The sequence below is a fragment of the Pongo abelii genome, chromosome 16 (assembly GCF_028885655.2).
Source record: "Pongo abelii isolate AG06213 chromosome 16, NHGRI_mPonAbe1-v2.0_pri, whole genome shotgun sequence".
Classification (NCBI taxonomy): Eukaryota; Metazoa; Chordata; class Mammalia; order Primates; family Hominidae; genus Pongo; species Pongo abelii.
This window is the reverse complement of record NC_072001.2, coordinates 72,518,120-72,545,870: the sequence shown is the minus strand read 5'-3', so window position 1 is coordinate 72,545,870 and position 27,751 is coordinate 72,518,120. Positions and strand designations below refer to the sequence as shown.

The 27,751-nt window shown below is 45.0% G+C and overlaps 1 protein-coding gene and 1 non-coding gene across 2 annotated transcripts in view; one reads left to right on the top strand and one right to left on the bottom strand.

Annotated features, from left to right (window-relative positions):
- PAQR5 (progestin and adipoQ receptor family member 5) overlaps positions 1–27,751 on the bottom strand; it is a 110,660-nt gene that overhangs the window by 65,417 nt on the left and 17,492 nt on the right.
- LOC112129275 (small nucleolar RNA SNORA77) lies at positions 19,545–19,672 on the top strand. The gene has a single exon (XR_002911682.1). It is a non-coding gene; the product is annotated as a small nucleolar RNA SNORA77 (small nucleolar RNA).

Sequence of the window (27,751 nt, the reverse complement as noted above, 5' to 3'; positions counted from 1 at the left end):
CTCTTCTGAGTCACCTCACACAGTTTACTTGAAAAATACTCTCACCGCCAACAAAGTTGTTTGAAATCTATACTTTTTCAAGCTGTGTTTAATGCTAATTGCTGAAAAATGTGTCCCAAGTCACAAGTACTCGTTTGCTATTATTATGCTGTTTGCAATTTGCTTTCAAATACTTCACATAGATAACATGATATGAAAATGTTAGTTTTAATCCATACCCCTGGTGGGGGTGGTTAGTTAGCATTTGAAAGACGAATCATAAACTCACACACGCATTCCGGAGAGTACAGCTTTGATTCAGTTGAGGTTATTTTTAATCAACACCAGAGGGCTTGCTAATTAGCAGAGTGAATGCTGTTTCTTTGGAGAAATGAGTGGAATTACAGATATGTGAATTAGTGAGAAGGTTTCCTCTCTCTGGCATGACAGCTATGGTGTACTCCAAAGGGGCCACTCCTCTGAATGAGCCCAGATAAACCCTTTAGGGAAGAGTCAATGGTTTGAATACAACCAGAAGTTCAGCTGAAGCATGCCACAAGACAGCTGTCACATCAGTCATGCATGAACTTTCAAGCAAGGTGTGCCTAAGAGTTCCTAAAAGAGTAGCTTGCTGTAGCCGGGCACGGTGGCCCACGCCTGTAATCTCAGCACTTTGGGAGGCCGAGGCAGGTGGATTGCTTGAGTCCAGGAGTTTGAAACCAGCCTAGGCAACATGGTGAAACTCCATCTCTACCAAAAATACAAAAATAAGCCAGGCATGGTGGCATGTGCCTGTGGTCCCAGCCACTCAGGAGGAAGAGTAGCTTGCTGGGGTTTGCTAGGTCATTATACTGTTTCTCTGTCTGCTTGCTCAGCCTGAGTCTTCCATTGTGGGGTGCCACCTGCTGCTGAGATTGTGGGGGTCCTTCTAGTTCTCAGGTACCTGCAGATACTGAATGAACCTAGGACTGTATTTCAATCAACTTCAGACACTATCTATTAGCTAGAAGTCATGCCGGTATTTTTGCCTACCACTAACACACACACACACACAAATGCTGCCAATTTTATCATGAGGCACCACTGATGGGAAATGAATCCTGATTTCAGAGCTGTTAAAATGTCACAAAAAAAGTGCATGTTGAAATTGATTGATGAAAGACAGTCATTGTGAATAAGCAATTGGCTTAAGTTCATCTGCAATGATTACTTTCTCCAAACTCACTACTCTGCTCTTTAAAGGGATCTTTAAAGGCTCTTTTACCACAAAACCAGGACTTGCAACTGGAAGACCATATACCTGGGGAAAAATCTCAATCTGTGTTACCTTTTTTTGCCTCTATTTCTTTCTCTCTCTCTTGATTGTGTCAGGTGCCTTCTGAAAGGATCCCAAATAAGTATTCACTGGGAAAGTCCAGGGTTACCCGGCATTCCCCCAGACAGCCTATTATCCTAATAAAGGAACGCAGTGACCCTGAATATGAAAAGGTCTGGATAGACCCAGCTATAATGCCATTTCTTTGTTCCTGAAAAATATATTGGAAAACAAAATACTCAACTCATAGTCGGGTAACGCAAAGCAAAGGCAAAGAATACTGTTGGGTAGGAAATTTCTCCGTGCCTGCTTTAGAATGGAAACATGAGACCAGGAAGTTTCTGAGAAGCCACCCAGTCTAAATCACCACTGGATGTCTGGATTTTGTTGAAGGCATTTCAGACAAGTGGTCATACATTTGACCCAAAGAAGCAAGGTTAACAGAGGGGTTTCAGGTTCTGTGAGAAGGAAGCAAGGAGATGTCAGGAGAGGGAAGCCAGCATCACCTTTCTGCTTATCCTCAGAGTGGTCTGAATGCCTCCTGCATGTGGTAGGAGGAGCTGGCTTCTTTAGCCAGTGCTGCAAGGTGCAGGGTCTAAGTGTGGCTGGAGAAGAACAGAGAGTAAGAGGTGAAGGGGAAGTCCTGCGTTCAGGCAGGCTCTGGGTGGCTGAGCCACACTTCTGATCCTCTCCTTCCCCTGGGGCTCCTGTCTAATCTCCTTCTTGTGGACAGAAAACAGCACAGAGCCCAGGAGGTGACTGAGGCCAAGTCTTGATCCCATCACTGTGCCAGAAGGCCCCGGCAGTCCTCACCACCTCCAAGGACTGAATAGCACCCTGGGGGAGGATGGAGGGAGGCAGAGCCTAGGAGCAGGGGCCCCAGCTGCTTTCAGACCACCGTTTTACCTTAAAACATGTGATCAAAATTAAAAACCTGTATTCATCAAAGGACACCATCAAGAGAGTGAAAGACAGACCACGGAATAGGAGATTTGCAAATCAGATGTCTATAAGAGACTAATATCTAGAATATATAAAGAATTCCCAGAACTTGACAAAAAAATTCCAAACAAGCCAATTCGAAAATGGGCAAATGGCTTGAGTAGATATTTTTCCCCAAATATACAAACAACCAATATAAAAGAGAAAATAATAATAATTAAAAAAGAACAAACAACCAATAGGCATATGGAAAGATTCTCAGCACCACTAGTCATTAGGGAAGCACAATTCAAAACCATAATGGGATACTGCTTCATAGCCATTAGGATGGCTGCTATCAAAAAACAAAACAAAAAACACAGAAGGTAAGTATTGGCAAGGGTGTGGAGAAATAGAAACTAATGCATTTCTGGTGGGACTGTAAAGTGGTGCAATAGCTGTAGAAAACAGTATGACAGTTTCTCAAAAAGTTAAACAGAGTTACCATATAATCCAGCAATTTCACTTCTACTTATATACCCAAAAGAAGTGAAAGGGGCTGAAACAGTTTTTTTTTTTTTTTTTTTTTTTTGAGACAGGGTCTCACTCTGTTGCCCAGGCTGGAGTGCCTCACTGAAGCCCTGACCTCCTGGGATTAAGTGATTCTCCCACCTCAGCCTCCTAAGTAGCTGGGATCACAGACACATGCCAACATGCCATCTAATTTTTGTATTTTTTGTAGAGATGAGGCCTCCCTATATTGTCCAGGCTGGTCTCAAACTCCTGGGCTCAAGTGATCCACCCACCTTGGCCTCCCAAAGTACTGGGATTACAGGCATGAGCCACTGTGCACGGCCTGAAGCAGGTATTTCTAAACCAATTTTCATAGCAGCATTATTCACAACAACCAAAATGCCCAAATGCGCTTCAGCAGTTGGATGGATAAACAAATTGTGGTATATCTATACTACAGGATATTACTCAGCCTTAAGAAAGAATAAAAGGCACAATGTGGTGGTTCATGCCTGTAATATCAGCTACTCTGGAGGCTGAGGTGGGAGGACTACTTGAGCTCAGGAGAACAAGGACACAGTGAGCTGTGATCACACCACTGCACTCCAGCCTGGGCAACAGAGCAAGACCCTATTTCTTAAAAAAAAAAAAAAAAAAGGAATAGAATTTTAATACATGTTTCAACATGGGTGAGGCTTGAAAACATTAAGTCAAATAAGCCAGACACAAAAGGACAAATATTGTATGATTCCATTAAGATGACATGCCTGGAATAGGCAAATTTTAGAGATATTTATGTAAAGACAGTCTGGCAGGGGGGCCGGGGGGCAGGTAGGGGGGATGGGGAATTAGTGTTTAAGGGATATGTAGTTTCTATTTGGGAAGATGAAAAAGTTGTGGAGATGGATGGTGGTCATAGTTGCACAACAATGTGAATGTGCTCAATACCAATGAATTATACATTTTTAAGTGCTTAGCATGATAAATTTTATGTTATGTATATTTTACCACAATAAAAAAGTATCATTAAAAAGCATGTGCTTTTTGTAGTCTGCTCCATAATTTATAGTTGTTTTAATACAAAAATTTATTTTCTCCAAATATTCCAGAAAAAAAATACATATTATACACATCCTGTTGCTGCAAACTGCCTCCCCCACTACTGTGAGAAGCACAGACTAGTTCAATCCACCTTCTTCCTATTTTATATCTGAGAACCTCAGATAGGAAATGACTTTGAAGTCACTCAGTGAGGGCCTGGCAAAGTAAAAAATAAGGAAGGTCTCTAACGAACAGTGGGAACATGTGCTTGGGTCCTAGAGTTGGAAGGACCAGAAGCCCATCCTGCCATGCCAATGCCTGAATCCACCATGGGAAGAAAACGGCCAACTCACAGGGCAGGGAGCTGGGGGAAAGCTGAGGTCACGCATTCGCTGAATGCCACGTGACTCAACTTCAGCCTCCTTGCAGCATGAGTCAAGTGCCCACCTCAGCAAGATTATAAACAACTCCCAAGTAGTTTGCCATCCATTAAAGCCATGATCATGTCTGCTCACGCAGTGCTTTCCAAACCGCAGGTCACAACCTCTCAATGGACCGTGAAATCTATTTACTGAGTCATGATTAACATTTAAAGATAGAATCGTACAGAAAAGAATAGACAGAAAATATCAGTGTATTGCAGAGTAAAGGTAAGTACTGTTTTGTGATATTTGTTACATATGTTTATAGATATTGCTTGCTATGTTATGTACGACTGTATGTGTGTACTAGATTATGACAAAAGGTATTGCTTACTAAAAGCCATAATCAGAAAAGCTTGAAAAGAAGGTGTTAATGTGAGGCCGGGCTCGGTGGCTCATGCCTGTAATCCCAGCACTTTGGGAGGCTGAGGCAGGCAGATCACCTGAGGTCGGAAGTTTGAGACCAGCCTGACCAACATGGAGAAACCCCGTCTCTACTAAAAATACAAAATTAGCTGGGCGTGGTGGCACATGCCTGTAATCCCAGCTACTCAGGAGACTGAGGTAGAAGAATCGCTTGAACCCGGGAGGCGGAGGTTGCAGTGAGCCAAGATTGTGCCATTGCACTCCAGCCTGGGCAACAAGAGCGAAACTCCGTCTCAAAAAAAAATAAAAAGGTATTAATGTCACAGGTCACCTGTATTGATTACAGAGAGCCATGGATTTTTTTCCACCTAGAGTCACACATGCTCTGGTACATTCTAAAGATTGTGGAGGGCCCAGGCTCAATGGCTCATGCCTGTAATCCCAGCACTTTGGGAGGCCCAGGTGAGTGGATCACTTGAGGTCAGGACTTCAAGATCAGCCTGGACAACATGGTGAAACTCTGTCTGTAATAAAAAATACAAAAATTGCCAGACATGGTGGTGTGCACCTGTGGTCCCAGTTACTTGGGAAGCTGAGGCATGAGAATTGCTTGAACCCGGGAGGCAGAGGCTGCAGTGAGCTGAGATTGCGCCACTGTACTCCAGCCTGGGTGACAGAACAAGACTCTGTCTCAAAAACAAAAACAAAAACAAAAAAACCCAGAAACAACAACAACAACAAAAAGATTGTTGTGGGGGGACTAAGGCCGCCAGGTACCCAGACAGATGCATGTCTGGACAAGAAGCCCCTCCTAATGTAACTGCCCAAGGGGTTCACCTTGTCCACACCTAGACAGAGCCAATTCATCAAGACAGGGGAATTGTAGTAAAGAGTAATTCACACAGAGCCAGCCGTGCAGGAGACCGGAGTTTTATTATTACTCAAATCAGTCTCCCTGAGCATTTGAGGAGCAGAGTTTTTAAGGATAACTTGGTGGGTGGGGGGTGGGGGTAGCCAGCGGGCCAGGAGTGGTGATTGGTCAGGGATGAAATCATACGGAGTCGAACCTGTCTTCTTGCACCGAGTCATTTCCTGGGTGGGGCCCACAAGATCACAGGAGACAAATTAATGATCTGAGTGGTGCCTGCTGATCCATCAAATGCAGGATCTGCAAAATGTCCCAAGCACTGATCTCAGGAGCAGTCTAGGGAGGGTCAGAATCTTGAGGCCTCCAACTGCAAGATTCCTAAATCATAATTTCTAATCCTTTGGCTAATGTTAGTCTAGTCCCCAGGCAAGAAGGAGGTCTGCTTTGGGAAAGAGCTGTTACCATTTTTGTTTAAACTATAAACTACAAACTAAGTTTCTCCCAGAGTTAGGTCAGCCTATGCCCAGAAATGAAAAAGACAGCTTGGAGGTTAGAAGCAAGATGGAGTCAGTTAAGTTTGATCTCTTTGATTGTCTCAGTCATAATTTTGCAAAGGTGGTCTCAATCCCTCCCTTTGGATTTTGTAACACCTTAATCTTAAGGTGTAGGCTATGAAGATGGGAAAAGGCTGTCAATCGCTCTGGCTTCTTCCTGCTGACAAGGGACATTGTGGGAATGGGAGTGAACCCCAAGGTGAGAAGAGTGGAACCGCTTTGTAACTGTCTGAGTATACTCATGCAGGCCTGGCTGGGTTTCCAAAGCTTGTGTGGGAAAAACATTAGTACTCTCATCTATAGTTTTACTACAGTGTTTAAGTCAACAGCCCACTATAAGGTAAATTACAAGTTCTACAATGAGGAGTACAATTCCCGATTTTAAAAAGCAAAGATTTGAAAGTATTAGTGTGGGGACTTCTAACCCACAAGGAATTTAGAATTTAGTCTAAACTGCAGGAAAAAACCTCAAGAACAGCTAACAAGAGTATACTATAGTTTTCTTTTGGAGCATAATTTTGCCACTAGGCAGTGGACAAGGTGAACCCCTTGGGCAGTTACATTAGGAGGGGCTTCTTGTCCAGACATGCATCTGTCTGGGTACCTGGTAGCCTTAGTCCTCCCACAACAATCTTTTTGTTGTTGTTGTTGTTTCTGGTTTTTTTGTTTGTTTGTTTTGAGACAGAGTCTTGCTCTGTCACCCAGGCTGGAGTGCAGTGGTGTAATCTCAGTTCACTGCAGCCTCTGCCTCCCAGGTTCAAGCAATTCTCATGCCTCAGCTTCCCAAGTAACTGGGACCACAGGTGCACACCACTACGCCTGGCTAATTTTTGTATTTTTTTAATAGAGACAGGGTTTCACCATGTTGGCCAGGCTGGTCTTGAACTCCTGACGTCAAGCAATCCATCCACCTGGGCCTCCCAAAGTGCTGGGATTTCAGTCCCCATTTTTTTTTAAAAGCAAATCATGATAGAACTGATTTACAGTTTACAAAATAAATTTTAGTCTTACTCTACTTGGCCTGATTATTTGCATAAAGTACAGCAAGAATAATTATTTTTCACTTAGGCTTTTTAAGTTGGCTTTGATAGAACTCTGTTCCATGAAGAATCTCAGATTAAATTTTTTAAAAGCTGAACCCAGCCATGGGTTTGTACCCTCAAATACCTATGAGTTGAGCAAAGTCCTGTCCTCTTGAGGTCCCAAGATAACTTGGGGTTCCTGGACCTGTTAGAAAGTGACATTCTTTACTTACCACAGGTCAGGAACCTTGTACAGGAACTCTGTAGACAAGGTATGAGGCCAGATTCCCCAAAGGGCTTTAATTGGCTCTATAAGTCAACTTTAATTCTTTAAAGGAAGCATGCCATTCCACTCAAATCTTTGGTAAAATGACCAGTTTCTCCAATGGTGTCCTGTGACAAAAGAAAACAGATTCTTATTGCACTTAGGCAATTAACTATACTGCTATAAATTGAGAATACTCACAAATGGTTTCCAAATTCTAGAGCAATCAGGTAGAGAGAAACAAATATGCTCCAAAATTTTCCACAGGAGTATATTTTACTCACTTGTTAAAACTTGCAAATAGCTCTAAAGAAATAAGTAATCTTTACTCTGAAAACAAAAGGATTAGCAATGTTTAACACACCAGCTCTCCATGAGAGTCCTAGAAGTTTCCTTTTTTCCTCTACTCCAATAGTACAATTTTTAAAGTTATCTGAGACCTGCACTCAGAGTCTTATATCTGATTATAAATTGCCTTTTGAAAAGGACCAAAGGAAGACAAAATGTCTGTGGATGACAAAATTCTATAGCCACAATTAAAGCTACAATTGACTAGGAATTTTGGTTCTTCCACTTCTGTGGCATATAACAATTTTACATAACAATTATAATTATTAATAATGTACACTAAATCATATCAGAATTATAGAAGTTTCCCATAATTTTTGGAACACATATTTATACAAATACAGTCCAAAGAAAACCAAACATCATTCTCTCTTTCTTTTGAAAGTTTTCCGTCTATTCTAATGTCACAATCTCCAGAGTTATTAAGCAGAAATCTGCATTTAAGAGCACCTGTTAAATTTTACAGCTGATTATAAAACCAACTTTTAGGAGGACCAAAATGAAACAACGATTGTCTGTGGATGACAAAAACATTTTAGGGTAGCCACAGTTAAAGACACGATCGACAAAGAAATTTGTTACCTCTGTGGCACACAGCCATTTAACATAATTATAATTATTACTGATAACATATACAAAGTCATATTAGAATTTTAGGAGTTTTACATAATTTTGGAACATATGCCAATAATACATTTACACAAATATAGCCCAAAGAAAGCCAAACACCATTTCATACTTGACAATGCTTCCTGTATGATTTTTATGTCAAATAAGCCAAATGTCATTTTTGGACTTTAGAGGACCTAATATCTAAAATATTAGGTTAGAAAGAGACATAATTTATAATTTGATTTTGGAAAGTTTGTCAAATATCAAAGGTTTAAAACACTGGATATCACAAAATAGAATCCCAGGTCACCATAAGTCATTCATTTAGCCAAAACGATAACTCCAAAAAATTTTTCTAAAAAAGAAAGCCTTTACTCTGATAGAGGAGACTTAGTTTTCCAAACAAGGCTCAATGAAGATAGCATGAAGCCACCTGAATCTGTCTCTTTTCTCTCTCCTCCTTTTTTTCCTACCATTTACCCAAAGGAGAAAACAAAACCACTTTCATTATCTTTTAACATTACATGAAAATCATCTTCAAAAGAGAAAACCAAATTTCAGGCTTGCATTAGTGCATCTTTAATGTTAAAGCTGGTTTTTTAAATAAAATTTTATATCTCTATCCAGTTGTAATTAGTCTGACCATAAGGTAAGATTTTTATAAACTTTTTAGAACTCTTTACAATTTTCCATCCAACAGCAGATTAGTTTTCTAAGAAAACCCTGTTATTCAGACACACAGGCCCAGATTCTGGCCCCACATCAGTATGATTTTAATGTTTTAACCTAAGGGTGGCATGCATCTGTAATCCCAGCTACTCAGGAGGCTGAGGTAAGGAGAATGGCTTGAACCTGGGAGGCAGAGGTTGCAGTGAGCCGAGATCGTGCCACTGCACACCAGCCTGGGCGACAGAGTGAGACTCTGTCTCAAAAAAAACTGGATGCGGTGGCTCACACCTGTAATCCTAGCACTTTGGGAGGCCAAGGCAGGTGGATCACCTGAGGTGGGGAGTTCGAGACCAGCCTGACCAACATGGAGAAACCCCTTCTCTACTACAAAAACAAAATTAGCCAAGTGTGGTGGTGCATGCCTGTAATCCCAGCTACTCGGGCAGCTGAGGCAGGAGAATCACTTCAACCCAGGAGGCAGAGGTTGTGGTGAGCCGAGATCATGCCATTGCACTCCAGCCTGGGCAACAAGAGCAAAACTCCATTTCAAAAAAAAAAAAAAGCTAAAATTTCTTTTAAATCTTTTTTTTTTTTTTTTTTTTTTGAGACATGGTCTCACTCTGTTGCCCATGCTTGAGCACAATCTCGGCTCACTACAACCTCCACCTCCCGGGTTCAAGCGATTCTCCTGCCTCAGCCTCCTGAGTAGCTGGGATTACAGGCACCTGCCACACGCCTGGCTAATTTTTGTATTTTTTCAGTAGAGTTGGGGTTTCACCATGTTGGCCAGGCTGGTCTTGAATTCCTGACCTCAAGGGATCCGCACTCCTCAGCCTCCCAAAATGCTGGGATTACAGGCATGAGCCACCGCACCCAGCCAATTTCTTTTAAATCTTAGCCAACTTGTTTATACCCACAGAATTTTTTACAAGATCAACCCTTTACAAACTCCTTTCCCTTTGCTTAAACCTTCAGTTTTGTTCCATTACTCTTTTAGGTTAAGACAATCTTTAAAACCCTCTGAACTAGACAAAATTACATTCCCTTTAACAAAAGCCATATTCCCATGCCTCCTGATCATCTTTTACCAAAAACACATTCCCTACACACCTTGTATGTAAAACTGTTTCTCCAGTGGTCTCAACTACCTGTTACAGTGTTAAATCTTAGCAACTTTTATTTTTAGTGAAAAACCTGGTAAGTAAGCGATTTTAATTATGTACTGGGGTGGAGCCTAGGACATCAATCAGAAATGAAGATAAGGTCTGACTCTTAGCATAGCTGGCAGGCATGGCTCCCCATATGTCCCCAGGCCTTACCTATCATCTAATGCTCCAAAGTAGGGAAATTAAACAATTTTCAAAAGTCAAAGAAACAGTTTGACCTTAAAGCATTTAGCAAATCTGATACCTGACCTTAATTTAGACCAAATGTCTACATTTTCAAGACATTTTATTTTACCAATATCTTTAAAACTGTCTTTATTTCCCAGGTCGGGTGCAGTGGCTCATGCCTGTAATCCCAGCACTTTGGAAGGCCGAGGTGGGTGGATCACGAGGTCAAGAGCTCGAGACCATCCTGGCTAACACGGTGAAACCCCGTCTCTACCAAAAATTCAAAAAAATTAGCCAGGCGTGGTGGCGGGCACCTGTAGTCCCAGCAACTTGGGAGGCTGAGGCAGGAGAATCACTTGAACCTGGGAGGCGGAGGTTGCAGTGAGCCGAGACTGCGCCACTGCCCTCCAGCCTGGTGAGAGAGCGAGACTCTGTCTCAAAGAAAAAACAAAAAAACCGTCTTTATTTCCAAAAGACTACTAAAGTCATGTGAACAAAAAGGCATTACAGTTTGTATTTTTCTGATAAAATAGTTGATTTAAATGCTTATATTTCTAAGCCAATTGATCAGAGCTCTTTTATACAAACATCTCACACACACACACACACACACACACACAGCACATATGAATACAGACAGACAGAAGATTCAGCGCTTGTAAGATTTTTCATTTGCCAGTTTCTTAATTGGATGATTGGCTTCAGGGTGGAGGCCTTGGAGGAACAGGGCCGGGAAAGCATGCATTTCTAGGGCCAAATAAATAACAAAGAAGCAGCTGAAGGCAAAGACAGATCCCCAAAATTAAGGGTGCCATTTTATACTGGATCCTGGATCCCCAGCAGGAGGGAAATACTGTGGGAGAGGACAGTGCAGTGCTTCTACCCTGCATTCCATTCAAGGCAACCCAAAGCCAATCAGCCCATTTTGTAATCGGCCCATCTCTCACGGGAGTCTCATCTCCCAGTGGGGGGCGGGAAGTCTCCTTATCTTCCACGTGGCTGAGAGCATGCGTCTCTGATCCAGGTGTGCAGAGTCAAGTATCCCTCCATAACTACTATTAGCCACCCCCTAAAGTATATTTCCTACCTAGTTATCATAATGTGAAGTAATTGATGATACCACCAAAACTCAAAACCATCGGATAACACGATGCAAAACAGAACAGAGCCTTTGATTTTGAGAGGGATCTATCCGCTTTTAATTCCTGGGGCTCCATGAGGAAAACAGAGCTTTTTCCAAAATGGGGTCCATGGTGCCTCCTCTGTTTTTCCCAAGGAGTCCCAGCCTACCAGAAGTTATCTTAGGGCCTCCCACGTGTGTATTAAGATTGGCAAGACCAAAAAAAAAAAAAAAAAGGAAAAAAATAATTCAGTCAACTGAGAAGAAAAAACTTTTTTCCAGGAAAAAAACAAGATCCAAAAAGAGAAAAACATAAAGGCCTTTTAAATATACCTATTGCTTGTTTATCCACTTTTAATTAAGCTGACTTTTAACCATAGAGCTCTTTAAAAAATATCCTTTTAAATTTTTTATTACCCGACTTTAGCCACACTAAGCAACCAATATATTTGGCTTTTAAATTCTACCACAGTTAACTTCCCACATGAAATTAACAAGTTTTAGCTAAGGTTATAACTTAACCATGGACACATACATGTCTCAAGGAGATGGTAAGCAGTTTCTTTTTTTTTTTTTTTTTTTCCACAAGATTTAGACTCTCCCCCAGGGTAGTTTAGAGAAAGGAAAATTCAAGACAGGAAATCAGAAGCTATCCATGGGTTGGCCGGGGTGGGGGGTGGGGAACCTCGATAAATGGCAAAGTTTCATAAATAAAACCCAGAAAGGAATCATTCTGGAAGCGAAGACTAAAGCCCAGGCCGCCATTGTCAAAAGGCAAAGCCTCAGCTACTGAGTTACAGCATTGAGCAGTTTCTATTGCTCTCCCCAGAAGGAGCCTAGAGAAGCCCATTTCAAGCTTGCACAGGCTTTTAACAGCTCAAGAAAAAATTTTTAGGACTATGACATGAACCCCAAAATTCCTGTCCTCTGGATGGCAGAAACCAAGAAAAAGTATCCCCACATGGTCAAAAGGTTAAGCTCTTAAGGACACAAAGCAAGACAGAGAAATTTCATCCAGTATTGGTTTCAGGGACCTGTAGCAAAGTTTGTAACTGACGAGCCTGCCAAGCTGGCTTGAAAAGCGGGCTTATAGGGGTCCTAAACCCACATTCTATCCTGTGATACCCCTCTCTCCATTACAGAACACAGAAAGACAAATGCTTAGCACAAAGTACAGCAGATTTGCTACCACCTAAGACTAGTCTCACAAATCCTTTTTTCTATTAATCAAACCCTTGCAGAGGAGACCAATAGTTTACTGTTTTACCCAGACAGAGAAAGAGAGACCAGAAACTTGGCTGGTAAGAATTTCTCACCCTTTTTGCTGGCATACCCGGTTTCTGGATTCCCTTTCTCTGCAGCTTCCAGAAGAAGGAGTGGCTTCTGATGACCCTGCTCGCTTGTGCTATAGCTGTGGGTTTCAAGCCACTTACAAGAGAAAAAATAAGCCGCTTTACTGTTTTATGGAACCATAGGCAAGATTCTCAATTTGCAAGATGGTAACCAACAGGTCGCATGGGGAACCAAATTAACATTTTTCATCCCAGCAAAATACACACAACAGAACAGATATTAGTCACCTCATTCAGCACCCAATATAAGTCCGGTGAAGCTCAAACTTTTTCCCATTGCTCCCTGTTTCTGATCCACTCCAGGTGGGGAGGGGAGGGACGACCTCCAAATGGTAATTCACAATGGAGTCTCTGGGCAAGGCGAAGACCAGATAGTCACCCCGAGAGACAGGCCTGTTGAGCTTTCTTTAGGGCTTACCAAATGTAACCAGGCAAATAAGGAGGGATCTCTGAGTTAGACCTGCTGGACTTCCATTAGCAACCCCTCCTGAGATCCCTTCCACATACACAAACACACACAAAGACGAGATAGACAGAAGGCCTTTCAAATCAGATCCCTAACCAAGAACTCCAAGAGTATCCCTTCCAAACTATCCTCCTATTCTCCATCTGAGAAACCGCCTCAAAATCTTCCTGACTGAGGATAAGTCTCTCAAACCAAGACTCTTCTTACTAGTTAGAAAGAGCCAACTGAGACCCTGCAGGAGCTGAACAGACACCCTGCAATGGGGCTACAGACACAAGACACCCCATGGTGGAGCTACAGATACCACACCATAGGGCTACAGAACCAGTGGGGAGAAGGAAGGAGGCATTGGCAGCACCTAGGATACTCACCAATCCAGACACCCCACAATGGGGCTACAGATAGACACCTCATCATAGGCTATACAGACACCCTGTGATAGGGCTACAGTTAAGGAACGTCACCCCAGGACTATTTCTCCATTGCAATTAGATCCATGTACACTGGGTTGGCAGTGCCCCACCAGTACAGAGAGTCCCTGAGTCAGCCCCCAGTCCAAGAGAACTAGGTGGCTGCTTGGGCTGGCTTCTGGATCCATCACTGGTGTGGGGCCACTGAACCATGGGCAGGTAGCCACAAGGGCAATCCTGGATGAGCCACCAAATTTATAAGTGCCCAAGGGGTTCACATTGCCTGCTGCCTAGACAAAGCCGATTCATCAAGACAGGGGCATTGCAATAGAGAAAGAGTAATTCCTGCAGAGCCTGCTGTGTGGGAGACTGGAGTTTTATCATTACTCAAATAAGTCTCCCCAAGCATTCCTGGAGCAGAGATTTTAAGGATAACTTGGTTGGTGGTTGGGGGGTAGGTAACCAATGAGCCAGGAGTGCTGGTCAGGGATGAAATCAAAGGGAGTCGAAGCTGTCTTCTTGCACTGACTCAGTTCCCGGGAGGGGGCCACAAGATCAGAGGAGCCAGTTCATTGATCTGGGTGGTGCCTGCTGATCCATCCAGTGCAGGGTCTACAAAATATCCAAGCACTGATCTTAAGAGCAGTCTAGGGAGGGTCAGAATCTTGTGGCCTCCAACTGCATGACTCCTAAACCATAATTTCTAATCCTGTGGCTAATGTTAATCTAGTTCCCAGGCAAGAAGGAGGTCTCCTTTGGGAAAGAGCTGTTAACATTTTTCTTTAAACTATAAACTCAAACAAAGTTTCTCCCAGAGTAAGTTCAGCCTATGCCCAGGAATGAAAAAAGACAGCTTGGGATTAGAAACAAGATGCAGTCAGTTAAGCTAGATCTCTTTCACTGTCTCAGCCATAGTTTTGCAAAGGTGGTTTCACTAACATTCCCTGGTGTATTGTAACAAGTACCCTGGACTGCCTAAGCTTGGAGAATGTTCTATGAAGATGGGGAGAGGCACATAGAGCTTGGGATTTTGGGTCACCAAGGTCAGGTCTTCTCTCTACCATCTCCTAGATATGAATTTGGCTGGGCTTGTTCCAAATGACTTTCATTTTTGTCATCTGTGAAATAAAAATATTAATACCTACCTGGCCAGGGCTATGGGGGAGCTAAAATGAAATAATAATAGATGTGAACAAACTTTATTAACTACAAAACACTGAATCAATGCCAGTGGTATTTACCACTACGGCTACTATTGTGGCTACTATTACTACAAAGAACACATTCAGGAGAGTGAGCCATCAGCGGCAAAAATTTTTAGGATGATTTAAAAACCAAAAATTGAGGCTGTTTGCAGTGGCTCATTCCTATAATCCTAGCACCTTGGGAGGCCGAGGCAGGCAGATTGCCTGAGCTCAGGAGTTCAAGACCAGCCTGGACAACATGATGAAACCCTGTCTCTACTAAAATACAAAATACTAGCCGGGTGTGGTGGCACACACCTGTAGTCCCAGCTACTCAGGAGACTGAGACACAAGAATTGCTTGAACCTGGGAGGCAGCGGTTGCAGTGAGCCGAGATTGCACAACTGCACTAGTAACAATCAGACAGAACGAGGTGACAGAGCAAGGCTCTTTCTCCAAAAAAAAAAAGAAAGAAAGAAAAAAGAAATTTAATCCAGTCTATCATTGTTGGACATTCATAGGAGGGAATTGAACAATGAGAACACATGGACACAGGAAGGGGAACATCACACTTCGGGGACTGTTGTGGGTGGGGGGAGGGATAGCATTGGGAGATATACCTAATGCTAGATGACGAGTTAGTGGGTGCAGCGTACCAGCATGGCACATGTATACATATGTAACTTACCTGCACATTGCGCACATGTACCATAAAACCTAAAGTATAATAATAATAATAATAATAATAATAATATAAAAAAATTAAAAAAAGGATAATAAAAAAAGAAAAAAGAAATTTAGGTAAAATATACATATATAATTTACCATCTAGTTCAGTGATTGTAAATATTTATATTCTTTTTTTTCTCCCCTTCATCCCCCACCTCCTTCCCAGCCTCTGATAACCACCAATCTACTCTCTATATTCAAGGATGGGGGTTTTTAACCTGAGGTCCATGAAAATCCATGGATGGGCCTCAGGGAGTTTATCAAATTATAGGTTAAATTATGTGTGGGTGAGTGTATATGTGTGTGTGTGTCATTGGGGACAGGGGCCATGGCTTTCAACAAAGTTTCAACAGTTTCAGTGGTATCTATCAGCCAGGAAAGGTTCAGAACCACCAGCCCCCTGCAGTGCCTGGTGAACAAGGGCGAAGCCACATTCCCAGGGTAACCTGGCATCCAGACGGAATCCCCAATCCAGGGCAGGATTTGTTGGCATGGCTCCAAGTGGTGGGACAGAGTCATGCTACCAGTCAGTGAATGAAGGGAGTGTCACTTCACAGAAACCTGTTTCTGCCTGGCTGCCCCACCCTGGAAACTGGAAACTGGTCTGGTGGCTGGGAGAGGCATTCCCTCAGCAGGTGTGATCCAGGGAGAAGCGGCTCTGCAGGCTGCACTGGCCTTGCCCTCTGACTTGGGTAAATTCCGCACTGAAGGCAACCAGCCCACACCAGAGGCAATGGGCCTGGATCTCATCTGCAGACCCAGGGGGATGGGTGACAAGAGGGAAAGGCAATGGGAACCTGGCAGGGCCCTAAGGAGGGGTTGCCATCCATGTCACTGTGGGCCACTCAGGGTAAGCACAGGCTGGGATAATGGCCACCCCCACCCCCATCCCGTGCAAGTCCTTGGGAGTCTTTCCAGGCTGGCCAGGCTTCAGGCCTGCCCCCAAGCCTCGAATACCCTCTAGCTGGCCACTTCCCTGGCAGCCTTTCAGGCCCAGCCCACAGTCGGCCTCCTCCAGGAGGGACACTGGCTCCAGCGACTCCTCTCCTGCTGCTCTCCTCCGTCCCTGAACCCTCTAGCTGTAGGGAAGTGGCTGAGACCAGACTTCAGGGTCACACTGATCTGAGTTTCAGACCTGGCTTCTCTATTCACTAAGTGGTGCCCTTGAACATGTTGCTTAACTTTCTCAGCCTTGGTCTTGGCTTTCTCAGCCTCTCTGTCCTTAGCTTATAAACTGCATGAAGATTAAATGAAATAATGTACATAAGGTTCTTTGCATAGAGCGTGGCTGGCAGCAAACAGCTCAATCAAAAGTCATTGTTATTATCTGCTTGATTTATATCATTCTCTGATTCTTTCAAGTGTTGTCATTTGGTAGCCTGGATCTATTTTCATTATAGAAGAGACTTGGCTGGGCGCAGTGGCTCACACCTGTAATCCCAGCACTTTGGGAAGCTGAGGCTGGCAGATCATCTGAGGTCAGGAATTTGAGATCAGCCTGGCCAACATAGTGAAACACCGTCTCTACTAAAAATACGAAAAAATTAGCCGGGTGTGGTGGCAGGAGCCTGTAATCCCAACTACTCAGGAGGCTGAGGCTGGAGAATCGCTTGACTCTGGGAGGTGAGGGCCCTGGGAGTCTGAGATCCCAACTTGGGCATTCTATGGGGCAGCTCCCAAGGATTCAAGCATCCTCCCACTCAAAGCTGTTTGTCCTCACCTCTCCTCTCTCTAAAACTGTTCTTGCTGGAAAACCTCCTCTCTCCTCCCTGCAGCCACTGCCACTGGAGATGTGCCCAAGTCTTCATCCCTTGCCACATGCTCTCACTTTCTCTGTTGTCAACAGGACCTGAAGCATCTTCCTGGAAGCCTCAGAGCCAACACACCTGCAGGCATTTGTTCAATATGCCTGCAGGTGAATGTTAGTGAATCTCAAAAGCACCCTAGGCACTGGGGAGACTGAGACTTCTAAATTAAACCTCCAAATGCCTCCAGGAGCTTAGAGTTTGGTAGAAACTTTCATTGGACACAAATGAAAGGCTGACCATGTGTAGGGACAGGAAGCTCTAAGGAGTGGAGAGAGGGGGAAAGAGCTGAATACTGTGGGGTAGATACAATGAGAAGGAGGGGCACACTAGGATGAAAGAGCGTAGAAAGCAGAGACTTCTGATGCCTAAAGTGTTTAAAAAAAATCCACATGTGGTGGGCTCAGTGCTTACACCTGTAAGCACTTTGGGAGGCTGAGGCGGGAAGATCACTTGAGTCCAGGAGTTCAAGACCAGCCTGAGCAACATAGTGAGACTCCATCTCTAGAAAAATAATAATAATAATAAAGAAATTAGCCAAGTGTGGTGGCGCATGCCTGTACCCCCAGCTACTAGGGAGGCTGAGGCAGGAGAATCACATGAGCCTGAGGTGGAGGTTGCAGTGAGCCACGTTACTGTTGCACTCAAGCCCAGGCAACAGAGCGACACCTTGTCTAAAAAAAAAACCCAGCATGATACTGTAATGGTGGAAACATGACATTAAGCATTTGTCAAAGCCCATAGAATGCACAACATAAAGCATGAGCCCTAATGTAAAGGAGGGACAATAGTTAATAACAATGCATCCTTGTTGGTTCATCATACACACTAATGCAAGATGTTAATAACAGGGGGGTGGGGAGGGAGGGAATGGAAACTACCTTCTGCACAATTTTTCTATAAACCTGCATCTGCTCTAAAACATAAAGTCTATGAAGAAAACAAAAGGCCAGGTGCTGTGGCTCACGCCTGTAATCCCAGCACTTTGGGAGGCCGAGGCAGGCAGATCACCTCAGGTCAGGAGTTTGAGACCAGCCTGGCCAACATGGCAAAACCCCGTCTCTACTAAAAATACAAAAATTAGACAGATGTAGTGGCGGGCACCTGTAATCTCAGCTAATCAGGAGTCTGAGGCAGGGAGAGTTGCTTGAATCTGGGAGGCAGAGGTTGCAGTGAGCCAAGATTATGCCATTGCATTCCAGACTGTGCAACAGAGTGAGAGTCTATCTCAAAAAAAAAAAAACAAAAAAAAAAAACCAAGAGCTGTCAACATAAAAACCCCACTCCCAGTTTCTTTTGATAAATCTGAAGATCTACAGTCCTGGGCTGAATTTGCACATGGAAAGAACAGGCTGCAGCCCAGGAAACACAGCTTCTTCACATGGGTACTCACCCTTGGGTTTGCTGAGGCCTCACTACTCCTGCCAGGCTTGGCTGGGAGCTTTGGAGAGTTTGGGGCCCTGGTGATAAAAGTCAGGTGTCTGATCACAGAGAAACAGGCAAATTTGGCTGGCATCTTTGGAGCACCATTTCCCAGGCACTGGAAAACGATGACATCAATGGGAAATGATGAAGAAAGTGAGGAAAACCAGGACAGTTTTCAGACAAGTTGAGTTTGATTTGCACGTATTTGCAGTTAAAAAAAAATGTGACTGCATCTTGGAGGAGAAGTTGAGGCTACAGATACATTTCAGAGGGAGAGAAAAGTGACTTTCAAAGCTCCAGGGAATACCTGAGGTCCTACCAAGGAGAGGAACACAGACAGGGGAGCCCAAGGGATAAGAAAAAGCCAGGTTCATGGGATGATGTGGTAGAGGTGATGATAAGCGTTCACCCAGAACCGTAGTTTCCCGGGCAGATGGCTGTGAGTAGAAACTGCGGTGGGTGGAGAGGTAGATGAGGCTTAAGGAGACAGGCGGGGTCAGGTGTTTGGGGAGTGGTCAGGAACCAGCCAGGTGAGAGGCAGTGAACTTGGTAGGCTGCTTGGGTTAATGTAGTTCCGAGTTTGCACCTGCCCTGGGGCTGGTAGCAGAAATGGAGAGTGGGCAGGAATATGCTTGATCATTCATTCATTCATTCATTCAGCACACATTTCCTGAATACCTACTATATGTCCAAAGCTATCGTAGGAAAGATATGGGGTTGAAGAAGCAGACACAACAGTTCTATCCCTTAAGAGCTCACATTCTAATGTAGATCTGCACTAACAATTGCCACACGGCACATCTAATAGCAAAGCAGTGGTTATTGCAGACTCACTGTGCACCTGGCTGCAGGCCCAGGTGGGTGCTCGTTCCCTCTGCAAGAGAAACAAACATTTCAGGGTGCTGTGGCCGCCTGACCTATAAGGGCGATGCAGCTGCCTGGGGATAGACAGTGCTTAAAAAATAGTGGTTATGCCTCTAGGGGAACACAGAGGAGGGCATTATGCTAGGGAGTCAGGGGAGACTTCTTGAAGAAATGAAGCTTGGGGCCAGGCGCGGTGTCTCACGCCTGTAAGCCCAGCACACTGGGAGGCTGAGCTGGATGGATCACCTGAGGTCAGGAGTTCAAGACGAGCCTGGCCAACATGGCAAAACCCTGTCTCTACTAAAAATACAAAAATTAGCTGGGCATGGTGGCGGGCACCTGCAGTCCCAGCTACTTGGGAGGCTGAAGCAGGAGAATCACTTGAGCCTGGGAGGCAGAGATTGCAATGTGCCGAGATTGCCCCACTGCACTCCAGCCTGGGCAACAGAGAAAGACTCTACCTCAGAAAAAAAAAAAAAAAAGAAATGAAGCTTGGAATAAGTCTTGAAGAGTCAACAGGAGTGCCACAGCTATGGGGGAGAGCTGAGGGTATAGCAGACAGGGCCATGGACGTAGGAAGAGGGCGTGCCTTTCGAGGACCTGTCTGTAGTTCAGTGCGGAAGTATGCAGGGTATGGAGTGGCGGGAGGCCAGAGTGGAGCCCAGAAAACAGAGGCCAGATGAAGAACTGGTGTGAGCTGCATATGAATGGGGTGGGAATGAATGCTCTAGTGGGACTGGGAAAAGAGAACCTGAGCCTCAGGGATGGTGATGAGACAGAGGCTGGCCACCCCAATTGTGGTGGCAAGGAGAATGCCGAAGAGTGAATGCAGACTAATTTCAAACCCTGGCTCCATCATTTACTGTGTGCCCTTGGACAGATTCCTTAGTCTCTGAGTTTCTAATCACTTGAATGAGGATCATAAAATTTCAAAGGCTCTGGTGAGGATGAAACCCATGGTATCTACCAGATGACAAGGACTCAATAAAGAGCTATTATCACCATTGCCTTTTAAGCTGTCTCAGGTCTGCATTAATGCTCTCTCCTGTGCCTTCTGCCCTTGGTTTATAAAACTGCTTGAAAACAGACTGTTTCTCCTCCAGCTCTGACCCACCTCCCTGGCTGGAGCCGTGGCAAATGGGCACTCCCTGTGTGAGGATGGCAGGGGGTTGCCATGGTGACCTCCCAGCTTGGCTTAGGACTCTGAGTGTGCTGAGTCTTTTTTCTTTTTTCTTTTTTTTTTTTCTTTTGCCCTAGCTATCCCAGCTATTCTAAATATTTACTGCTAGGTGATTATTACATACCTGAAAAAATTGAATGATATTCCCTAGCACCTTGCAGAGAAAAATGGAAAACAATCCACATTTCTGGCAACAGAGAACTGGCTGGGTAACTTACAGCCACATCCATGCAAAACTGTACTGTGGGGCTATTAAAAATGGTACAGATAACTGACAGGTTATTAAAAATGGTACAGGTAACTGACAGGTAACGGTGTCATGACAAGTTGTTAAATGAAAAAAAGCAGGTTATAGAACAGCCTAAATCTCATAATACTGTCTATATAAAATGGTGCTACATTTAACTGCTTTGTATTTATGAACAGAAGAAGATTTAGAAGGCTGTTCATTGTGGCTCTCTCTAGATGGTAGTGGTAGATCAGCAAATCTAGGGATTTGCTTTACTCTTTCTCCTTTTCTGTAACAACAGGGTTTGCACACAATGAGCATGTATATTCTTTTTTCTTTTTCTTTCTTTCTTTTAACCCAATGCTATTAGAAAAAAATAAATGAATGAGTCCTCTAACTCTTGGCCAGTCTTAAAGGGATTAATTGTGTCAGCCAGCCCAAGGGTTGCAAATGCTGGCATTTGCTTGTACACCCACCTGAGAAGGTCACAGGTGAGCCTTATTCTATGTGCCCCCATCCTGCCTACTGGCCCAGGAGCACCACTGGACATTCAGGGGAGCTGGGGACCAAGTCCTAAAGCCTAACAGCTCATGCATTTGGAAAAGCCACCCCATTTCCCTGAGCCGAAGGCATAAAGAGGGGGATCCCTCCCTCATCACCATAGGTGAAGGTGGAGGCCGGTGGGAGCACTCTCACTGGGTGCATGGCAGAGGCCATCTGTTAGTAGACCTGTATCAAGCACTCACTGTGTGCCAGCCTCTGTGTTATCCCTGGAGACTCATGGAGATCCAGGCAGACTCTTGGCCTAGTGGACAGAGGGCTCCAGGAAGGGCTTGGAAATCCAAATCCTCTTCATTGTTCCTGCAAAATTCTGTTCTCCTGCCCCATGGTCCATACTTTATGTTCAAACAAGAAAATAGTGCAGTCCCCAGCAGTGGGTCCTGGAAAACCCCACTCCTTAGCATGTCCTCAAGCCGTCCACAGTCCCTCAGCCCCACCTCCCACCAGCCTTGCCATATGCCTGCCCACCTCTCATCTTGGTCCTTAGTGCACCAGGAACTTACCACCCCCATGCGCTCTTTGTGCTTGCTATTTGCACTGGATGAGACATCTCTTCCTCCATCTTCTCTTCTTGATGAAATAATTCTTCCTCCTCTTCTTCTTCTTCCTCTTCCTCTTCTTCTTCTCCCTCCTCTTCTCTTTCTTTTCTTCTTCTTTTTTTTTTTTTTGAGACAGGGTCTCACTCTGTCACCCAGCCTGGAGTGCAGTGGTACAAACACAGCTCACTGCAGCCTCGACCTCCTAGGCTGAAATGATCCTCTCACCACAGCCTCCCTCCTGAGTAGCTTGGACCACAGGCACACAACACAGTGCCTGGCTAGGCTTTTTTTTTTTTTTTTTTTTTTTTGTTTTTTTTGAGACAGAGTCTCCGTCTGTCATCCAGGCTGAAGTGCAGTGGTGCGATCTCGGCTCACTGCAACCTCTGCCTCCTGGGTTCAAGCAATTCTCCTGTCTTATCCTCCTAAGTAGCTGGGATTACAGGTGCCCGCTACTGCGCCCAGCTGATTTTTGTATTTTTAGTAGAGACAGGGTTTCACCATGTTAGCCATGGATGGCAAGGCTGGTCTCCAACTCCTGACCTCAGGTGATCTGCCTGTCTCAGCCTCCCAAAGTGCTGGGATTACAGACACGAGCCACTGCACCCGGCCCTGGCTAGTTTTTAATTTTTTTTTTTTTTTTTTTTTTAGAAATGGGGTCTCACTATGTTGCCCAGGCTGGTCTTGAACTCCTGGGCTCAAGTGACCCTTCCACCTTGGCCTCCAAAAGTGCTGGGATTACAGGCATAAGCCACCAGTCTTCTTGACAAAATTCTTTCTTTTCTTATGGCTAAACGCATATGTCACTTGCTCTATAATGCTTTCTAGGGCAAAATTAGCTTCCACTCACTTCTGGGTTCCAGTACAAGGGTATCTATCATTTCATTTGCAAACTTCAGTTAGATTCCAGTGTCCTGGTTTCCATCAGGTCAAGACAGACCCAGCTTGTCTTGGTCATTGCTGTGCCTCTGGTGCCCAGCCCAGGAACACTGTCCAGTGTTCCTGTTCAATGAATGAATGTTTGCTGAGCCACTGAATTACTTCTGCTATCCACTGCACTCTGAGCCCTAGAGGCAGGGTCTGGCCCACTTGTCTGGCATCTTCTACCTGGTGGTTGCCACGCTGTGTTCACGAAAACTGCACTTCAGTGCCAAAACTGTATATCTGTTTGGTCCAAAGATATTTATTTCAAAAGTTTAAACATAGGAAATCTCAAACAAACTAATTGTAAAACAAAACGTAGGAGACAACTGGGAAAATGTCAACATTTGCTCTTTTATGATAATGAGGAAGTATCAATTCTTAAGGTACAGTAATAGCACTGTGGTTATGTGTTTCATTGGGCCTTTTTCCTTTGGAGATGTATACTGAAGTAATTGCAGATAAAATGATATGATGTCTCAGATGGGCTGTAACAGAATCTGGTGGGGATCCAGGGGACTGGGTAACAGTATAGATGAAAAACATTGGCCATGAGTTGATAATTGCTGGAGCCAGGCATGGAAGTTAATCTACTAATCTCTCAATCTTTGTATATGCTTTGAAAAGGAGAGAATAACAATGTCAGAAAAAACCCTGAAATACGAAATATGTCTTTTGAGCCCTACTCAGATGTTGCATGCCTATAGACAAAGCAAAACTCTGTTGCAAGAATAATTATCACTCTATTCACAGACTTTCCTAACATGTGGGATATCAACATGACAGTTTTGAAACTGATACAGGAAGTGTGCATCAGAATCTCCATCTGAACAAGATAAAACCAAAGACTTAAAGGCAAATCGGAAATGCTTTAGAAACAAAAATCGTGGCTCCTTATAAATAAAAGACGGCAGTCTCTGAAAAAAAGCCAAAAAGTCTTGTCAGCGGAAAATATTCGAAGATATCACACAAATATATCTTCTCACTATTCCCCAACTAGGGTAGAGTCAGGAAAAGCTTTTTCTGGAAAATTTCACAGGGAAAAAAAAATACTTGTGACATAATGATATTGCCAACATCCTTTGATTTTAAATTTCTGCTCTAAAAGGGATCAAATAGTATCCCTTCTTGAACTTTCCATGACTGAATTTTGAGTTTTTGAGGTGGATAGGTTTTAATGTTTTGAATATTTCATTTTTGTTTATTTTTTCTGCTAACATAGACCAGAATGAGAGTGTGTATTTTTCTAAGTCAAACTTTATTGGTATTCTAAAGCATTTTTATATTTAAAATTATTAAACATTTGGGTTTCCTGTTTTACATTTTTTAAATATCTTTTTGTAAAATACAAATACTGATTTCAGCATTATATGATATGCGTATTATCGGCCCTGGTGATCTTACCCCAGCATGCAATAACTATTTCCATGCATTGTCAGAGCTGGAAGGGGATGCTAGGCACCTCTCTGGATGGACATCAGAACCACCCAGAAAGTTAAAAAAATACTAATGCCCAGGCCAAACCCCAGCTCATTTAAATCCAGCTCACCAAGGGTCAGGGGAGGGGAAGTGGGACCCACTTCAGTGACTGTAAAGCTGGTCCCAGGTAAGAGGAGCAGAGCCCACCTGGAGCCAGTCTGCTGCTGAGCCCTGTAGATCTAGCACCAGGGTGCCGAATGCCAGCCTGGGCTCTTTCTGGCTCTATGCTACCCAGCTAGTTGGCCTCCAGGGTGGGTGCAGCAGGTGGGGTCCTCCCCCAAGGCTGGGAAAGGGGGAAGCCCCTGCCAGGCTGATGGAAGGTGACTCCAGGCCCTGACTGTTGGGTTCCCCTCACCCCAACAGGGAAGCCTCTGGCTGCTGGGGAAGGCGAGATCATATCTCCACCCCGCTCTCAAGCTTCTAATCTGATCAGAAACTTGAAGTCTGAGATGAAGCTGCCAGCCTGTGGAAGCCAGTCCAGACCACAGAGGAAGGAAAGGAAGGAGACCCAGAGAAGACTTGGGGCGAGGGTGAGTGCCTTCACATGTCCAGGGGCAGCAGGCTGGGAACCTGGAGGAGGCCATGCAACCCCTGAGAGCAGAACCAAGACCCCCAGACAAGAGCTTCTAGGAGACAGGCTTCATTCAGCTCAATCCACAGAGGCAAGGCACTGCTCCCACCCGCATGCTGCTCCATGGGCACTGAGCTCCCTGCTCCAAAAATGTCCAGATCAAGTCTAAGGTTCTAACCCTGGGAAGAGGTGAGGACTGGTTAAAGCTAGGGTAGAGACAGGAGCCTGGAAACCTCTCTGGCAGCAAGTCCCAAGCCCAGCTGTGTTTCCAAATAACCTAGGGGCTTGTCAGAACCCAGAGCCGCCAAGGTGGGCCTATCTCGAACCTTCTGAATCAGGGTCCCTTGGGGTGCTGCCTGGGGATCACCCTGTTATCAAGCTCCAGTGGTTCCCATGCTCAGCCCAAGGAGGGAACAACTGCTCTGAGCTGTGCTCGTTCAGGTCACATGGCCTAGAGTCCGTTTGGGAGACAAGACACAACCAAAAGCAAGCAGAAGTACAAGGAGCTGGGGATCCATAGAGCAGTCCCCCTTATCCATGGCTTCAGTTTTTGGGGTTTCAGTCACCTGCAGTCAACGGTGGTCCAAACATAGGTATATACAGTGCAACAGGATAATTTGAGAGAGGGAGAGAGGGAGGGAGAGACCACATTCATATATATATATATATTTTTTGAAATGGATTCTCGCTCTGTCGCCCAGGCTGGAGTGCAGTGGCACGATCTCGGCTCACTGCAACCTCTGCCTCCTGGGTTCAAGCTTTTCTCATGCCTCAGCCTCCCAGGTACCTGGGATTAAAGGCGCCCCCCACCACGCCTAGCTAACTTTTGTATTTTTATTAGAGACAGGGTTTCCCCATGTTGGCCAGGCTGGTCTCAAACTCCCGACCTTAGGTGATGATCCACCTGCCTCGGCCTCCCAAAGTGCTGGGATTACAGGCATGAACCACTGCACCTGGCATCGTATAACTTTTATTATAATACATTATAATAATTGTTCTGTTTTATTATTATGGTTGTTAATCCTTACTAATTTGTAACTTACTCTTTACCAAAAGTATGTATATATAGGAAAAAACATAATATATACCAGGTTTAGTACTATCTGTGGTTTCAGGCATCCACTGGGGTCTTGAACTATCTCCCTTGCAGATAAGGGGGACTACTGTACTAGCAGGACAAGGTGAAAAGCAGGTGCCCCAAGAAGAAGGAGGCAGAATGGATGATGGAGGTGGGTTTAAATTCAATCCCACATCTCTGCAGTGAGTGCGTGCTCAGTGCTGGGGTCCAAGCTGGGCAGAGTGTCAGAAATGTTGGCTGCCCTCAAAGAGAACCCCATCTTTCTGAGGAGACAGACATACCCAGTGGACCATGAGCAGGTAACAGGAGAGAGGGAGACAGACATCTCTGAGGGATCACCTGCCTCCACCTGGGTGTTAAACAGGTGTCTCAAACATGACATGGCTGCATAATGTCTGACACCAAATCCTGCCTTGTGCTTCAAACAAGCTGCCCCCTCTGCTTCGAGATGCATTCCTTGCCTGCCTAGACAATTCCACCACACCATCTGTCCCAGCCCGAGCCCCACTTCATCAGCCTCCAGTGCACCCCTCTTCTCCTCTGAGCCCCTGCTGCAGCTCAGGCTGGCTGGGTGCTCCCAGAGCACACCAATGCCCCTCTGGATGGCAGGGCTCCTGCCTTGCTCACTGCTGAGTCCTCGCAACTAAACATTGCCTGATATATGGGATAGCACTCAGAAAAGATCTGACTTGTGGCTCAGAGAAGTTCAGAGAAGAAACCCTGAGCAAGGATGCTGGTGCAGTCAGGGCAGGCTCCTGGTGGAGGCAGTGCTTTAGGTGGATACCAAAGAGGCTGAGGACTTGCTTTGGCAGAGAAGGGAACGATGTCCCCAGAGACAGCAGAGGCACAAGGCAGGGAGGCAGACTGGCAGACGGCAAGTAGGGAAGCCTGATGGTGCTGAGCTCGGAGAGGCAAGAGGTGGGAGCACAGCATGGGGAGAAGGGGAAAGGAGGGTGGGCACGCGGAGAAGGCCAAGACATAGCACCCTGGGTGCATTTCAATGCCAAGCCAGTGAGGGACCGTCCAGGGAGCTGCTACACCTCCCTAGATGATTTGCATTTGTGGAAAGCTTTTCTAGCAATCATTAACTCTGAGCTTCACCTGCTGGGACTAGGGGGCTTGTAAACCTATAAAGCTGTAGGTGAGCCATTTCACGTAATCATTACCCAAAGAGCACACCTCACAGGTGAGGGGAAAATGGTCAGGGCACCCAAGCAGCCAGGGAGATGTGAACTGGCAGAGGGAAGAAGGCTGCACGGACCTGGGTAGGGGGGTGGACCGGCATGGGCCCAGACCCTCAGCAGAGACTGGAGGGCACTAGGGGTCAGAGAAGGACGCAGGGCCCAGATGGGAAAAGGCGTGTCTTGTAAGTGGCCCCACAGCCAAAGGGGAGCTTAGATGGGGTGAGGGAGCCTGGGCAGATGCCCCCGCCTGCATGGTGTCCAACCACTCCCTCTGGTGTGTGTGGTGTTTGGGCTCCAGGGTCAGCTCACCCAGGCTTTGAGTCCTGAAGCCCCTCTGGGCCTCACTTTCCTCCCTTGTGAAATGGAGATGATGATGTTTGATTTGAAATACCACTACTGAGCACTCAATCTATTCTAAACCCCTTATG